The 14,060-nt window shown below is 49.0% G+C and overlaps 1 protein-coding gene across 1 annotated transcript in view; it reads left to right on the top strand.

Moving 5' to 3' along the window:
• LOC135513396 (ankyrin-3-like) overlaps nucleotides 1–14,060 on the top strand; it is a 194,982-nt gene that overhangs the window by 19,944 nt on the left and 160,978 nt on the right.

The raw sequence follows: 14,060 nt of genomic DNA, 5'->3' as shown, positions 1-14,060 counted from the left end.
TTTAAACAGAATGTGTAACACAGCCCTGTCCATAGCCAGGAGAAATACAGTAGCCTGCATATCTAAATACGTATCTGTTGTCTTAGTAGTAAAATAGCTGGTTGTTAACGACTCAACTCATTAGAATGGTTGTTCCCTCCAGACGGTGACCGGAAACATGGAGTAATAGGGGTCACAGTAATAGTAATATTTGACTGTCTTTAACAGAATGGTAACACAGCCCTGTCCATATCCAGGAGGCTGGGGTACATCTCTAATAGTGATGGATACTCTGAAGGTCGTCACTGAGTTATGTCAGACCACTCTATCCAGTGAGATGCAGGAGATACTGTTCTTACAGTATCTTAAGATACTGTTCTTAAGTTAGTGTATGAAACAGCTGAACTTGTGTTAACTAAAACCTTCTAAAAACACCATGAGAAATACAGTAGCCTGCATATCTAAATACGTATCTGTTGTCTTACAGTTATCCACATGTAAAATAGCAAGTTCTTTGTTTGTTAACGACTCAACTCATTAGAATGGTTGTTCCCTTTCTAGATGGTGACAGATGCATAAGATGAACGTAATAACCTGAAATCCAGTGACAGGTTCTGGACATGTCAGATGATGAGGGTAAGAGATGTAGGAATAATGTCTTAATAACCTGATCATATCCAGTGACAGATGCAAGAGTTATGTTTTAATAACCTGATCATATCCAGTGAGAGATGCAGGAGTTATGTCTTAATAACCTGATCATATCCAGTGACAGATGCAAGAGTTATGTTTTAATAACCTGATCATATCTGTATGATAAATCAACGTAAGATATGGTTTAGATTTATGTATTTTAATGCTTTATAATTTTTCTATGATTTTTAAACACTTTACTCGTTCAATTTACCCAGTTGGTAAAGCCAATGTACCTGAAATGCTCAATGAAGACTATTTATCTGATGTTGAAGAAGGTACTTTCACCTTTTACTTTTTTCTTCGTTTCCTCAGCAGATGTTTGAGCTCCTCTGGTCTTTTCTTTTGTCTCAGTTCATCTCATACTAACCAGATATCGTCTCACGCTTGGTGTGTTGTCATGGACTCTGTATTTTAAGCTTTTGTATCCATGGAAGATGCCTTTATCTGGGTTGAACTTGGAGAACTTGAATGTGATCTTTTCATCCATTCTCTGTTGACTAAGTTGTATTTTCTTTCACTTTCGGTCTCCAGAGGTTCTCCTTCAGCTTTTCTGTAAAATCTGACCTTCTCAAGAGAGAGAGAGAGATTCTGTTCTCTCTGGCTCTGTTGCTCAACATTTATTCAACACTGCTTTTGTTTCTAGCAGTGTTGACATTTATGAGAGAGAGATAGATAGAGAGAGACACAGAGAGAGAGTGAGAGACACAGAGAGAGCGTGAGAGAGAGTGAGAGACACAGAGAGAGAGTGAGACACAGAGAGAGAGAGACACAGAGAGAAAGTGAGACACAGAGAGAAAGTGAGAGAGAGAGACAGAGAGAGAGACACAGAGAGAAAGAGAGACACAGAGAGAGAGACACAGAGAGAGACAGAGACACAGAGAGACAGAGAGAGTGAGAGTGAGAGACAGAGAGAGAGAGAAGAGAGAAAGAGAGAGAGAGAGAGAAACACAGAGAGACAGAGAGAGAGAGAGAGACATAGATGGAGTGAGAAAGAGAGACAGAGAGCGAGGAGAGAGAGAGAGAGAGACATAAACACAGAGAGACACAGAGAGACACAGAGAGAGAGTTGACAGTTATAACATACCTTACTCCCTGAAATGGTCTTTGTTTTAACAGAGATGGAATTTCAGTGTGTCTATGAGAGCTACTGTCGTAAGTGCAGACTTTGACTTTACATTAATGATACTAAACACAAACTAATGGTGTTTGTGTTCAAACGTTTTCTAATATAGAGTGAAGTGGACAGATTTAACTGGCTGTAAATGTATCTCTGCTGTAACTTGATAGTTTGGTGTGTAGTTACAGCTGACTGACCGTGGTACTGAGATATCATCGTATTAACGGCTGTGTGTCACCGTAACATGCTAAACATAGATCTGTCATTTCCTCAACACTGTTAGGTTTCCCTCCAGGTGTCGTGTATTTTTTATTTTTTATTTTTTTTTTAACCTTTATTTAACTAGGCAAGTCAGTTAAGAACAAATTCTTATTTTCAATGACAGCCTAGGAACAGTGGGTTAACTGCCTGTTCAGGGGCAGAACGACAGATTTTTACCTTGTCAGCTCGGGGGTTTGAACTTGCAACCTTCCGGTTACTAGTCCAATGCTCTAACCACTAGGTTACCCTGCCGCCCCAAATTTGTATCTGTGTGTTTCACGTGGTCTTGACCTCTAGCCAGGTATTAGCCAATAGAAATGTCTAGTTCAGACCAACAGACCGTTATTAGCCAATAGAAATGTCTAGTTCAGACCAACAGACCGTTATTAGCCAATAGAATGGTCTAGTTCAGACCAACAGCCAGTTATCAGCCAATATAAATGTCTAGTTCAGACCAACAGACAGTTATTAGCCAATAGAAAGGTCTAGTTCAGACCAACAGCCAGGTATTAGCCAATAGAAAGGTCTAGTTCAGACCAACAGCCAGTTATTAGCCAATAGAAAGGTCTAGTTCAGACCAACAGCCAGTTATTAGCCAATAGCATGTATGAATACTGTGATTTCCTTCCTCTTGTCCCATCCATGAGAGGAGAGTAATAGTAATGGTCCTACTGCCCTACTGCAGGAGCGGACTGTCCAGCTGACTGTCCCAGTCTCACTACCATACCACTGTCCTGACTCTACAGCTGACTGTCTCACTACCATACCACTGTCCTGACTCTACAGCTGACTGTCTCACTACCATACCACTGTCCTGACTCTACAGCTGACTGTCTCACTACCATACCACTGTCCTGACTCTACAGCTGACTGTCTCAGTCCCACTACCATACCACTGTCCTGACTCTACAGCTGACTGTCTCACTACCATACCACTGTCCTGACTCTACAGCTGACTGTCTCACTACCATACCACTGTCCTGACTCTACAGCTGACTGTCTCACTACCATACCACTGTCCTGACTCTACAGCTGACTGTCCCAGTCCCACTACCATACCACTGTCCTGACTCTACAGCTGACTGTCTCAGTCCCACTACCATACCACTGTCCTGACTCTACAGCTGACTCTCCCAGTCTCACTACCATACCACTGTCCTGACTCTACAGCTGACTGTCCCAGTCACTACCATACCACTGTCCTGACTCTACAGCTGACTGTCTCAGTCTCACTACCATACCACTGTCCTGACTCTACAGCTGACTGTCTCACTACCACTACCACTGTCCTGACTCTACAGCTGACTGTCTCACTACCATACCACTGTCCTGACTCTACACTACTGTCTCACTACCATACCACTGTCCTGACTCTACAGCTGACTGTCTCACTCCCACCATACCACTGTCCTGACTCTACAGCTGACTGTCTCACTACCATACCACTGTCCTGACTCTACAGCTGACTGTCTCAGTCCCACTACCATACCACTGTCCTGACTCTACAGCTGACTGTCTCACTACCATACCACTGTCCTGACTCTACAGCTGCTGTCTCACTACCATACCACTGTCCTGACTCTACAGCTGACTGTCCAGTCTACCATACCACTGTCCCTGACTCTACAGCTGACTGTCTCACTACCATACCACTGTCCTGACTCTACAGCTGACTGTCTCAGTCTCACTACCATACCACTGTCCTGACTCTACACTGACTGTCTCACTACCATTCCACTGTCCTGACTCTACAGCTGACTGTCTCACTACCATACCACTGTCTGACTCTACACCTGACTGTCTCACTGCCATACCACTGTCCTGACTCTACAGCTGACTGTCTCACTACCATACCACTGTCCTGACTCTACAGCTGACTGTCTCAGTCTCACTACCATACCATTGTCCTGACTCTACAGCTGACTGTCTCACTACCAACCACTGTCCTGACTCTGCAGCTCTGTCTCACTACCATACCACTGTCCTGACTCTACAGCTGACTGTCTCCCTACCATTCCATTGTCCTGACTCTACAGCTGACTGTCTCACTACCATACCACTGTCCTGACTCTATAGCTGACTGTCCCAGTCTCACTACCATTCCACTGTCCTGACTCTACACCTGACTGTCTCACTGCCATACCACTGTCCTGACTCTATAGCTGACTGTCTCAGTCCCACTACCATACCACTGTCCCAGTCCCACTACCATACCACTGTCCTGACTCTACAGCTGACTGTCCCAGTCTCTACCATACCACTGTCCTGACTCTACAGCTGACTGTCTCAGTCTCACTACCATACCACTGTCCTGACTCTACAGCTGACTGTCCCAGTCACTACCATACCACTGTCCTGACTCTACAGCTGACTGTCTCACTACCATACCACTGTCCTGACTCTACAGCTGACTGTCTCACTACCATACCACTGTCCTGACTCTACAGCTGACTGTCTCCCTACCATACCACTGTCCTGACTCTACAGCTGACTGTCTCACTACCATACCACTGTCCTGACTCTACAGCTGACTGTCTCAGTCCCACTACCATACCCTGTCCTGACTCTACAGCTGACTGTCTCACTACCATACCACTGTCCTGACTCTACAGCTGACTGTCTCAGTCCCACTACCATACCACTGTCCCAGTCCCACTACCATACCACTGTCCTGACTCTACTGCTGACTGTCTCAGTCTCACTACCATACCACTGTCCTGACTCTACAGCTGACTCTCCCAGTCTCCCTACCATACCACTGTCCTGACTCTACTGACTCCACTACCACTGTCCTGACTCTAAAGCTGACTGTCTCAGTCCCACTACCATACCACTGTCCTGACTCTACAGCTGACTGTCTCACTTTCTGACCACTGTCCTGACTCCTTAGCTGACTGTCCCACTCTCCACTGTCCTGACTCTACAGCTGACTGTCTCCCTACCATACCACTGTCCTGACTCTACAGCTGACTGTCTCACTACCCAAACCCTGTCCTGACTCTACAGCTGACTGTCTCAGTCCCACTACCATACCACTGTCCTGACTCTACAGCTGACTGTCTCACTACCATACCATTGTCCTGACTCTACAGCTGACTGTCTCCAGTCCCACTACCATATTTCCTATCCCCAGTCCCACCTGCATACCACTGTCCTGACTCTACAGCTGACTGTCCCAGTCCCACTACCATACCACTGTTATGACTCTACAGCTGACTGTCTCAGTCTCACTACCATACCACTGTCCTGACTCTACAGCTGACTGTCCCAGTCCCACTACCATACCACTGTCCTGACTCTACAGCTGACTGTCTCACTACCATACCACTGTCCTGACTCTACAGCTGACTGTCTCACTACCATACCACTGTCCTGACTCTACAGCTGACTGTCTCCCTACCATACCACTGTCCTGACTCTACAGCTGACTGTCTCACTACCATACCACTGTCCTGACTCTACAGCTGACTGTCTCAGTCCCACTACCATACCACTGTCCTGACTCTACAGCTGACTGTCTCACTACCATACCACTGTCCTGACTCTACAGCTGACTGTCTCAGTCCCACTACCATACCACTGTCCCAGTCCCACTACCATACCACTGTCCTGACTCTACTGCTGACTGTCCCAGTCTCACTACCATACCACTGTCCTGACTCTACAGCTGACTGTCTCACTACCATACCACTGTCCTCTCCAGCTGACTGTCTCAGTCTCACTACCATACCACTGTCCTGACTCTACAGCTGACTGTCCCAGTCTCTCCTACCATACCACTGTCCTGACTCTACAGCTGACTGTCTCAGTCCCACTACCATACCACTGTCCTGACTCCACAGCTGACTGTCTCACTGCCATACCACTGTCCTGACTCTACAGCTGACTGTCTCAGTCCCACTACCATACCACTGTCCCACTACCATACCACTGTCCTGACTCCCAGTCCCACTACCATACTGACTGTCCCAGTCTCACTACCATACCACTGTCCTGACTCTACAGCTGACTGTCCCAGTCCCACTACCATACCACTGTCCTGACTCTACAGCTGACTGTCCCAGTCCCACTACCATACCACTGTCCTGACTCTACAGCTGACTGTCTCACTCACCATACCACTGTCCTGACTCTACAGCTGACTGTCTCACTCACCATACCACTGTCCTGACTCTACAGCTGACTGTCTCACTACCATACCACTGTCCCTCTACAGCTGACTGTCACTACCATACCACTGTCCTGACTCTACAGCTGACTGTCCCAGTCCCACTACCATACCACTGTCCTGACTCTACAGCTGACTGTCTCACTACCATACCACTGTCCTGACTCTACAGCTGACTGTCTCACTACCATACCACTGTCCTGACTCTACAGCTGACTGTCCAGTCCCACTACTGTACCTGAGTCTCACTACATACCACTGTCCTGACACTACAGCTGACTGTCTCACTCACTACATACCACTGTCCTGACTCTACAGCTGACTGTCTCACTACCAAACCACTGTCCTGACTCTACAGCTGACTGTCCCAGTCCACTACCATACACTGTCCTGACTCTACAGCTGACTGTCTCCAGTCCCTCTATAGCTGACTGTCCCAGTCTCACTACCATTCCATTGTCCTGACACTACAGCTGACTGTCTCACTGCTCTTACCATTGTCATACCACAGCTGTCCTACCAAACCACTGTCCTGACTCTACAGCTGACTGTCCCAGTCTCACTACCATACCACTGTCCTGACTCTACAGCTGACTGTCCTCCTACCATACCACTGTCCTGACTCTACTGACTGTCTCACTACCATACCACTGTCCTGACTCTACAGCTGACTGTCCCAGTCCCACTACCATACCACTGTCCTGACTCTACAGCTGACTGTCTCCAGTCTCACTACCATACCACTGTCCTGACTCTACAGCTGACTGTCCCAGTCCCACTACCATACCACTGTCCTGACTCTACAGCTGACTGTCTCACTACCATACCACTGTCCTGACTCTACAGCTGACTGTCTCCTGCCATACCAGTCTACAGCTGACTGTCTCCCTACCATACCACTGTCCTGACTCTACAGCTGACTGTCCACTACCATACCACTGTCCTGACTCTACAGCTGACTGTCTCAGTCCCACTACCATACCACTGTCCTGACTCTACAGCTGACTGTCTCACTACCATACCACTGTCCTGACTCTACAGCTGACTGTCTCAGTCCCACTACCATACCACTGTCCCAGTCCCACTACCATACCACTGTCCTGACTCTACAGCTGACTGTCCCAGTCCCACTACCATACCACTGTTATGACTCTACAGCTGACTGTCCCAGTCTCACTACCATACCACTGTCCTGACTCTACCGCTGACTGTCCCAGTCCCACTACCATGCCACTGTCCTGACTCTACAGCTGACTGTCCCAGTCCCACTACCATGCCACTGTCCTGACTCTACAGCTGACTGTCTCAGTCTCACTACCATACCACTGTCCTGACTCTACAGCTGACTGTCTCAGTCTCACTACCATACCACTGTCCTGACTCTACAGCTGACTGTCTCACTACCATACCACTGTCCTGACTCTACAGCTGACTGTCTCACTACCATACCACTGTCCCTCTACAGCTGACTGTCTCAGTCCCACTACACTGTCCTGACTCTACAGCTGACTGTCTCACTACCATACCACTGTCCTGACAGCTGACTGTCTCACTACCATACCACTGTCCTGACTCTACAGCTGACTGTCCCAGTCCCACTACCATTACTGTCCCAGTCTCACTGTACCACTGTCCTGACTCTACAGCTGACTGTCTCAGTCTCACTACCATACCACTGTCCTGACTCTACAGCTGACTGTCTCCCAAACCACTGTCCTGACTCTACAGCTGACTGTCCCAGTCTCACTACCACACTGTCCTGACTCTACACCTGACTGTCTCACTGCCATACCACTGTCCTGACTCTATAGCTGACTGTCCCAGTCTCACTACCATTCCATTGTCCTGACTCTACACCCTGACTGTCTCACTGCCATACCATTGTCCTGACTCTCTGACTGTCTCACTACCAAACCACTGTCCTGACTCCTTAGTTGACTGTCCCAGTCTCACTACCATTCCATTGTCCTGATTCTACACCATGTTACTGCCATAACTGTCCTGACTCATGTCTGTCCCAGTCTCACTACCATTCCATTGTCCGGACTCTACAGCTGACTGTCCCAGTCTCACTACCATAAACACTGTCCTGACTCTACAGCTGACTGTCCCAGTCTCACTACCATAACACTGTCCTGACTCTACACCTGACTACTGCCATACCACTGTCCTGACTCTATAGCTGACTGTCCCAGTCTCACTACCATTCCATTGTCCTGACGCTACACCTGACTGTCTCACTGCCATACCATCCTGACCACTGTTGTCTACTGACCACTCCTGACTCCTTAGCTGACTGTCCCAGTCTCACTACCATTCCATTGTCCTGATTCTACAGCTGACTGTCTCACTGCCATACCACTGTCCTGACTCTATAGCTGACTGTCCCAGTCTCACTACCACCATTGTCCGGACTCTACAGCTGACTGTCCCAGTCTCCCTACCATACCATGTCCTGACTCTACAGCTGACTGTCCCAGTCTCACTACCATACCACTGTCCTGACTCTACAGCTGACTGTCCCAGTCCTGACACTACCTCATACCACTGTCCTGACTCTACAGCTGACTGTCCCAGTCCCACAACCAAACCACTGTCCTGACTCTACAGCTGACTGTCCCAGTCTCACTGACCATAAACCACTGTCCTGACCACTGACCTGACATAGCTGACTGTCTCACTGTCCTCCCTACCACTACCACCATGTCCACAGGTTACTGTCTCACTACCAAACCACTGTCCTACTGTAGCTGACTGTCCCAGTCTCACTACCATACCACTGTCTGCCATACCACTGTCCTGACTCTACAGCTGACTGTCCCAGTCTCCTACCATTCCATTGTCCGGACTCTACTGACTGTCCCAGTCTCACTACCATACCACTGTCCTGACTCTACAGCTGACTGTCCCAGTCTCCCTACCATACCACTGTCCTGACTCTACAGTGACTGTCTCACTACCATACCACTGTCCTGACTCTACAGCTGTCCCAGTCTCACTACCATACCACTGTCCTGACTCTGGCTGACTGTCCCAGTCCCACTACCATACCACTGTCCTGACTCTACAGCTGACTGTCCCAGTCCCACTACCATACCACTGTCCTGACTCTGGCTACTGTCCCACCACTGTCCACTGTCTGACTCTACAGCTGACTGTCCCAGTCTCCCTACCATACCACTGTCCTGACTCTACAGCTGACTGTCCCAGTCTCCACTACCATACCACTGTCCTGACTCTACAGCTGACTGTCCCAGTCTCCCTACCATACCACTGTCCTGACTCTACAGCTGACTGTCCCAGTCTCCCTACCATACCACTGTCCTGACTCTTACTGCTGACTGTCCCAGTCTCCCTACCATACCACTGTCCTGACTCTACAGCTGACTGTCCCAGTCTCCACCACTACCATACCACTGTCCTGACTCTACAGCTGACTGTCCCAGTCTCACTACCATGCCACTGTCCTGACTCTACAGCTGACTGTCCCAGTCTCACTACCATACCACTGTCCTGGACTGTGACTGTCCCAGTCTCACTACCATACCACTGTCCTGACCAGCTGACTGTCCCAGTCTCCCTACCATACCACTGTCCTGACTCTACAGCTGACTGTCCCAGTCCCACTACCAAACCACTGTCCTGACTCTACAGCTGACTGTCTCACTAGCCCACACCCTGTCCTGACTCCATACAGCTGACTGTCTCAGTCTCCCTGCCATACCACTGTCCTGACTCTGACTGACTGTCCCAGTCTCCCTACCATACCACTGTCCTGACTCTACAGCTGACTCTCCCAGTCTCACTACCAAACCACTGTCCTGACTCTACAGCTGACTGTCCCAGTCTCCCTACCATACCACTGTCCTGACTCTACAGCTGACTGTCCCAGTCTCCCTACCATACCACTGTCCTGACTCTACAGCTGACTGTCTCAGTCTCACTACCATACCACTGTCCTGACTCTACAGCTGACTGTCCCAGTCTCCCTACCATACCACTGTCCTGACTCTACAGCTGACTGTCCCAGTCTCCCTGGATACCACTGTCCTGACTCTACAGGGAACACAACCCAAGACTGAAGAAAACAACTGGTCTGATCTGGGAACCGAACCGAAAACCAAAGTGATCAAAGTAATTTAATTTAATCCTGGACCCTCCAAACAGCCTCCCCTACCGCTCGTATCTAGTCCTGTCCTGGTCTGATCTAGTCCTGTCTGGTCCTGATCTAGTCCTGTCCTGGTCTGTATCTAGTCCTGTCCTGGTCTGATCTAGTCACCATACCTGATCTGATCTAGACCTGTCCTGATCTGTATCTAGTCCTGTCCTGGTCTGATCTAGTCCTGTGTCTGGACTATCTACCCTTCCGCTTTGAAGCAGGTTACTGTAGACTACTGACCACATTACTGTAGTCTACTGACCAACTTACTGTAATCTACTGAACACGTTACTGTAGTCTACTGATCACATTACTGTAGAATACTGACCAACTTACTGTCGTCTACTGACCACATTACTGTAGTCTACTGACCAACTTACTGTAATCTACTGAACACGTTACTGTAGTCTACTGATCACATTACTGTAGAATACTGACCAACTTACTGTAGTCTACTGACCATGTTACTGTAGTCTAGTGACCACGTTACTGTAGTCTAGTGACCACGTTACTGTAGTCTAGTGACCACGTTACTGTAGTCTAGTGACCACGTTACTGTAGTCTAGTGACCACGTTACTGTAGTCTACTGACCACGTTACTGTAGTCTAGTGACCACGTTACTGTAGTCTAGTGACCACGTTACTGTAGTCTAGTGACCACGTTACTGTAGACTACTGACCACGTTACTGGTCTGATCTAGTCTGTCCTGGTCTGATCCTCTGGTCTGTCCTGAATCTGTATCTGGTCACTGTCTGGACCCTCAGTCCTGTCCTGGTCTGTATCTAGTCCCTGTCCTGGTCTGATCTAGTCCTGTCCTGGTCTGTATCTAGTCCTGTCCTGGTCTGATCTAGTCCTGTCCCTGTGTCCTGTCTGATCTAGTCCTGTCCTGGTCTGTATCTAGTCCTGTCCTGGTCTGATCTAGTCCTGTCCTGGTCTGTATCTAGTCCTGTCCTGGTCTGTATCTAGTCCTGTCCTGGTCTGATTTAGTCCTGTCCTGTTCTGAACTAATCCTGTTCTGGTCTGATCTAGTCCTGTCCTGGTCTGATCTGAGTCCTGTCCTGGTCTGCATCTGAGTCCTGCCCTGGTCTGATCTAGTCCTGTCCTGGTCTGATCTAGTCCTGTCTGATCTAGTCCTGTCCTGTATCTAGTCCTGTCCTGGTCTGTATCTAGTCCCTGTCTGTTCTGATCTAGTCCTGTCCTGGTCTGATCTAGTCCTGTCCTGGCCTGATCTAGTCCTTATCCGGTCTGACAGTCCTGGTCTGATCAGTCCTTGTCCTGGTCTGATCTAGTCCTGTCCTGGACCTTGTCCTGTCCTGGTCTGATCTAGTCCTGTCCTGGTCTGATCTAGTCCCGTCCTGGTCTGATCTCAGTCCTGTCTGGTCTGATCTAGTCCTGTCCTGGTCTGATCTAGTCCTGTCTGGTCGATCCAGTCCTTTCTGGTCTGATCTCCTGTCCTGGTCTGGATCTTTGTCCTGTCCGGCCTGATTGAAGTCCTGTCCTGGTCTGATTTAGTCCTTGTCCTGTTCTGAACTAATCCTGAACTGGACCCTCAGTCCTGTCCTTGGTCTGATCTATCCTCATCCGGTCTGATCTAGTCCCGTCCCGGTCCGAGCAGTTCTCTGCGTGATTAAACAGAGGAGGGTGGGAGGGTGTGCCTGGTGGATGAACAGAGGGTGGGAGTAGGTGTTCTGGTATCATTAGGACAGAGAGGGTGGAGTAGGTGTTCTGGTGTGATTAAGACAGAGGGTGGAGTAGGTGTTCTGTTGTGATTACGACAGAGAGGGTAGAGTAGGTGTTCTGGTGTGATTAGGACAGAGAGGGTGGAGTAGGTGTTCTGTTGTGATTACGACAGAGAGGGTAGAGTAGGTGTTCTGTTGTGATTACGACAGAGAGGGTGGAGTAAGTATTCTGGTGTTATTAGGACAGAGAGGGTGGAGTAGGTTTTCTGGTGTGATTAGGACAGAGAGGGTGGAGTAGGTGTTCTGGTATCATTAGGACAGAGAGGGTAGAGTAGGTGTTCTGGTATAATTATGACAGAGAGGGTGGAGTAGGTGTTCTGGTGTGATTAGGAGAGAGGGAGAGAGAGGGTGGAGGGAGGGAGAAAGGAGGGGTGGCAGGAGAGAGGGAGAGAGAGGGTGGAGGGAGGGAGAGAGGAGGGGTGGCGGGAGAGAGGAGAGAGAGGGTGGAGGGAGGGAGAGAGGAGGGTGGCGGGAGAGAGGGGGGGGTAATACTTGAATGGACATTCTTGTGAGGAATGTCACCAGATGAGGTCTGTCAAGTTTTGTTGTGTGTTTCTGCAGTTAGAGAGGGCAGGGGAGGAGAGGGGGGGAGAGGGAGAAGGAGAGGGAGAGGAGGGAGAGGAGAGGGAGAGATGCATGGGGAGGTTGGTGGAACAGGGGAGGAGGGGTGAGGTTGGAGGAATGGGGGAAGGGTTGCTGTAGATCAGCAGGGGGCGATGAACTCTTTATCTCCGGTGGAATGCTGTTCTCCCCTCGCTGGATGGTAGCTGGCTGGTTGATGTGAACTTGCTCTAGTTTCTACGTTGTAACGCCTCCTTTCTTCTGCGTCATCTCTCTCTAACGTCCATTAACACTCTGCATCGTGACTCCCCTGGACGGCTAACTCTACAAACCTACCCATCATAGCTGAAATATTGGTTTCTAACTTTAGAATGGGTGTTGTTGTTTTAAAGTTGAACACATTGTTTTCACTGCTTAAACCATTGCTTTGTAGTCAGTGACTAAACAAGTGTAGTGTGAGTAACTGAGTAGCCACGTGGCGGATGTGTCCTGTCAGCTGTGTCCCTTGGCAGAGCAGAGCAAGGGATAGGACAGTGGAACAGGCCTTCAGGCTTCTGTTGATCTGCTAAAACAGCCTGTCTGCTCTGTAGACACTCCTACAGGACCTGCTTTCAGGGTTAGAGCATGGCTGTTCCAGTTAGGACAACAGAGAGAGGGACTTCGGACTATAGGAATGTAGGGGAGGGGGGCTGTCTAACTAACTGGAGAGAGGACTGTGACTTGTGAACTGTCTAACTGGAGAGAGGACTGGACTAGAGGAATGTAGGGGGAGGGGGCTGTCTAACTAACTGGAGAGAGAGGACTGTGACTTGTAGACTGTCTAACTAACTGGAGAGAGAGGACTGGACTAGAGGAATGTAGGGGGAGGGGGCTGTCTAACTAACTGGAGAGAGAGGACTGTGACTAGAGGACTGTCTAACTAACTGGAGAGAGAGTACTGGACTAGAGGACTGTCTAACTAACTGGAGAGAGACTGGACTAGAGGACTGTCTAACTAACTGGAGAGAGAGGACTGGACTAGAGGACTATCTAACTAACTGGAGAGAGAGAGGACTGGACTAGAGGACTATCTAACTAACTGGAGAGAGGGGACTGTGAGCTGTGGACTGTCTAACTAACTGGAGTGAGGGGACTGTGAGCTGTGGACTGTCTAACTAACTGGAGTGAGGGGACTGTGAGCTGTGGACTGTCTAACTAACTGGAGTGAGGGGACTGTGAGCTGTGGACTGCCTAACTAACTGGAGTGAGGGGACTGTGAGCTGTGGACTGTCTAACTAACTGGAGTGAGGGGACTGTGAGCTGTGGACTGTCTAACTAACTGGAGTGAGGGGACTGTGAGCTGTGGACTGCCTAACTAACTGGAGTGAGGGGACTGTGAG

The sequence above is a fragment of the Oncorhynchus masou genome, chromosome 24 (assembly GCF_036934945.1).
Source record: "Oncorhynchus masou masou isolate Uvic2021 chromosome 24, UVic_Omas_1.1, whole genome shotgun sequence".
NCBI classification, from domain to species: domain Eukaryota; kingdom Metazoa; phylum Chordata; class Actinopteri; order Salmoniformes; family Salmonidae; genus Oncorhynchus; species Oncorhynchus masou.
Note: the sequence above shows the minus strand (reverse complement) of the source record. Positions and strands in the feature narration are given on the sequence as shown.